At 39.9% G+C, this 4,487-nt stretch overlaps 1 pseudogene; it reads right to left on the bottom strand.

Annotated features, from left to right (window-relative positions):
* Positions 1-328: 328 nt before the first annotated feature.
* On the bottom strand, positions 329-1,251 carry LOC110306347 (axin interactor, dorsalization-associated protein pseudogene; annotated as a pseudogene).
* Between the last annotated feature and the right edge of the window lie 3,236 nt (positions 1,252-4,487).

Here is a 4,487-nt window from a genome sequence, read left to right as displayed (position 1 = left end):
AGCACATCCTTATTGCTGCATTGTCTGAAGTTCGGCACATCTACAACAGTGCTATCTGGGAAACAGGGTAGTAGTGGCAATGAGAAAATAGAATATTCATTGCACAATTAATAGTAAAGTAAAAATGTTTCAAAATCTACAATAAACTTGTATCCAATAGGCCAGTGACGTGCTGAACTTCTGTTCTGGGGTCCGGCTGTGCAATAGACTTGCTTGGTCAGCTGGCATGGGTAGGGCTCACTTCCTGCCTGTTGAAGGGTGATTATGCTACACAGAGCTATGATGGGTTCTGAGTGGTAAAATTCACACAAGTTCTTGGTTATTTGTATCAGGATGATTCCTTGTGCAAACTTTGATATAGATGAAGATCAAGTGGTTTCTTGATCAACAATAGCAATTTCTTTCTCTTAAAGTCAGTGGGTTTCTCATATAGGTCTATTACAATTGGCCCAGGTTGAATTTCATCCATCTCCATGACAGCAAAACACTTGGTGCTGGTAAACCTCTTTCTAGGCCTGCAATGTTTGAATTCAAAGAAGAGGGCTGCATCTTTGGTTAACTTTTCAACATGTTTCTGGAGCTCAATGTCCACATTAAAGTGAACATAAGTGTCTTCTTTCCTTGAAGCCACAGGAGTACCTTGTACGGGAGTTAAATCTACGCCATTCAAATCTTCCACGCTGACTGTGATGTAGGGGGTCGATAAACTGCCCCGCATCTTTCAAACCAATTTTCTCAATCCTGATGGTGAGTAATGTCATCCCTGGTCCCGATGGCAACCGTGGCAATAAAGTACCAGGAACTCTAGCAGAGAAAGAATCAGGAGGTCCTGCTCTAGCACCACCTTCTTCATCTTCTTCAAACTGCAAATTCTCTTCTTCACCAGGTGCTAAAATCCCTCTTAATGGGATAGGCTGAACATCAAATGGGAATTCTTTATTGTATGTAAGAATATTCTTCAGGATTGGTTCTAGCTTCTTCAGGTCCTCCAGTTTAAACTCTTCTTGGGACTGTGTGGACTATAATGCTGCACTTTGCAATTCGAAATATGTTACAATTTTACCTATGGTTTTCTATCTTTCTTTTGTGAATTCAGAATTATTGTGTTGAGCTTGGGTCTCCTTCTGTAAGTGTCTTGCTAATATCTGATACTCATATATCACCTACACCAGCTGGCCCCGAGTCAAAATCAGCTCCTCTCCTAAGACTGGTGCCCCAGCGCTGCAGCAGACTCCAGTTTGCCTCCAACATGGCCTGTCCCCATCCCAACCCACTCCCGCCCCTACCCCAGCAAGGCCAGGCTCTAGGGACCCATCCTCCCCAGTCTTGGCCCTGACATTAACAGGCTGATCATTTCATTAGATGCTGAAAAAGCATTTGACAAAATTTAGCATCCCTTCATGTTAAAGTCTTGGATATTTCAGGAATTCAAGGCCTGTAACTAAACATAGTAAAAGCAATATACAGCCGACCAGTAGCCAACATCAAACTAAATGGATACAAACTTGAAGCAATTCCATTAAAATAAGGGACTAGACAAGGCTGCCCACTCTCTCCCTATCTATTAAATATAGTACTCAAAATCCTAACCAGAGCAATTAGACAACAAAAGGAGATCAAAGGGATACGAATTGGAAAGGAAGAAGTCAAAATATCACTATATGCTCATATAATTAAGTGACCCCAAAAATTCCACCAGAGAACTCCTGGACCTGATAAAAAAAACTTCAGCAAAGTGGCTGTATATAAAATTAACTCAAACAAACCAGTAGCCTTACTCTACTCAAAGGATAAATAGGCTGAGAAGGAAATTAGGAAAATAACACCCTTCAAAATAGTCACAAATAATATTGCATATTTTGGTGTGACTCTAACCAAGCAAGTGGAAGATCTATATGACAAGAACTCCAAGTCTCTGAAGAAAGAAATTGAAGAAGATCTCAGAAGATGGAAAGATCTCTCATGCTCATGGATTGGCAGGATTAATGTAAAATGGCCATCTTGCCAAAAGCAATTTACAAATTCAATGTAATCCCATCAAAATTCCAACTCAATTCTTCATAGAGTTAGAAAAAGCAATTCTCAAATTCATTTGTAATAACTAAAACCCCAGGATAGTGAAAACTATTCTCAACAGTAAAAGAACTTCTGGGGGGAATCACCATCCTTGACTTCAAGCTGTATTACAGAGAAATTGTGATAAAAACTGCATGGTTCTGGTACAGAAACAGGGAGAAAGATCAATGGAATTGAATTAAAGACCCAGAAATGAACCCACATACATATGATTACTTGACATTTGGGGCAAAAACCATCCAGTGGACAAAAGATACCATTTTCAACAAATGGTGCTGGTTCAACTGGAGGTCAGCATGTAGAAAAATACAAATTGATCCATTCTTATATCCTTGTACAAAGCTCAAATCCAAGTGGATCAAGGACCTCCACATAAAACCAGATACACTGAAACTTATAGATGAGAAAGAAGGGAAGAGCCTCAAACACTTGGGTACAGGGGAAAAACTTCCTGAACAGAGCACCAGTGGCTTATGCTTTAAGATCAAGAATCAACAAATGGGACCTCACAAAATTGCAAAGCTTCTGTAAGGCAAAGATACTCTCAATAGGACAAAATGTCAACCAACAGATTGGAAAAAGATCTTTACCAATCCTATATTCTATAGAGGGCTAATATTCAACATATAGAAAGAACTCAAGAAGTTAGACTCCAGAGAACCAAATAATCCTATTAAAAATGGGGCATAGAGCTAAACAAAGAATTTTCAGCTGAGGAATATTGAATGGCCAAGAAGCACATAAAGAAATGTTCAACATCCTTAGTCTTCCCTAAATGCAAATCAAGTCAACCCTGAGATTCTATATCACACCAGTATGAATGGCTAAAATCAAAAATTCAAGTGAAAGAAGATGCTGGCAAGGATGTGGAGAAAGAAAAATACTTCTTCATTGCTGGCATAGTACTACCTGATGACCCACTAATACCACTCCTGGGCATATACCCAGAAGATGCTCCAACATGCAATAAAGACACATGTTCCATGATGGTCATAGCAGCCTTATTTATTTATTTATTTATTTATTTATTTATTTATTTATTTATTTTTTGGGCTATTGTTCTAAGTATTTACTATGTACAGTAGCCCTGAGATTACTAGCTTTCTTCAAGTAAATTGTAATGCCTGATTTCTTTTTTTTTTCTTTTTTTTTTTTTTTGCTTGAAGATGTTAACTTTATTTATTTTTTTTTTTTCACTGTTTTTTTTATTACATATTTTCCTCAATTACATTTCCAATGCTATCCCAAAAGTCCCCCATACTGCCCCCCACTTCCCTACCCTCCCATTCCCATTCTTTTGGCCCTGGCATTCCTCTATATTGGGGCATATAAAGTTTGCAAGTCCAATGGGCCTCTCTTTCCAGTGATGGCCGACTAGGCCATCTTTCGATACATATGCAGCTAGAGACAAGAGCTCCGGGGTACTGGTTAGTTCATCATGTTGTTCCAACTATAGGGTTGCAGATCCCTTTAGCTCCTTGGGTACTTTCTCTAGCTTCTCCATTGGGAGCCCTGTGATCCATCCAATAGCTGACTGTGAGCATCCACTCCTGTGTTTGCTAGGCCCCTGCATAGTCTCACAAGAGACAGCTGTCTTTGGGTCCTTTCAGCAAAATCTTGCTAGTGTATGCAATGGTGTCAGCGTTTAGAAGCTGATTATGGGATGGATCCCTGGATACGGCAGTCTCTAGATGGTCCATCCTTTCATCACAGCTACGAACTTTGTCTCTGTAACTCCTTCCCTGGGTGTTTTGTTCCCAATTCTAAGAAGGGGCACAGTGTCCACATTTTGGTCTTCATTCTTCTTGAGTTTCATGCGTTTAGCAAATTGTATCTTATATCTTCGGTATCCTAAGTTTTCGGCTAATATCCACTTATCAGTGAATACTTATTGTGTGAGTTCCTTTGTGATTGTGTTACCTCACTCAAGATGATGCCCTCCAGGTCCATCCATTTGGCTAGGAATTTCATAAATTCATTCTTTTTAATAGCTGAGTAGTACTCCATTGTGTAAATGTACCATAATTTCTGTATCCATTCCTCTGTTGAGGGACATCTGGGTTCTTTCCAGCTTCTGGCTATTATAAATAGGGCTGCTATGAACATAGTGGAGCATGTGTCCTTCTTACCGGTTGGGACATCTTCTGGATATATGCCCAGAAGAGGTATTGCTGGATCCTCCGGTAGTACTATGTCCAATTTTCTGAGGAACCGCCAGACTGATTTCCAGAGTGGTTGTACAAGCTTGCAATCCCACCAACAATGGAGGAGAGTTCCTCTTTCTCCACATCCCCGCCAGCATCTGCTGTCACCTGAATTTTTGATCTTAGCCATTCTGACTGGTGTGAGGTGGAATCTCAGGGTAGTTTTGATTTGCATTTCCCTGATGATTAAGGATGTTGAACATTTTT

Source organism: Mus caroli, unplaced genomic scaffold, assembly GCF_978045245.1.
Source record: "Mus caroli unplaced genomic scaffold, Mus_caroli_1 scaffold_13, whole genome shotgun sequence".
Taxonomy (NCBI): domain Eukaryota; kingdom Metazoa; phylum Chordata; class Mammalia; order Rodentia; family Muridae; genus Mus; species Mus caroli.
The sequence above is the reverse complement of the archived record's forward strand: the minus strand, read 5'-3'. Positions and strand labels throughout refer to the sequence as shown.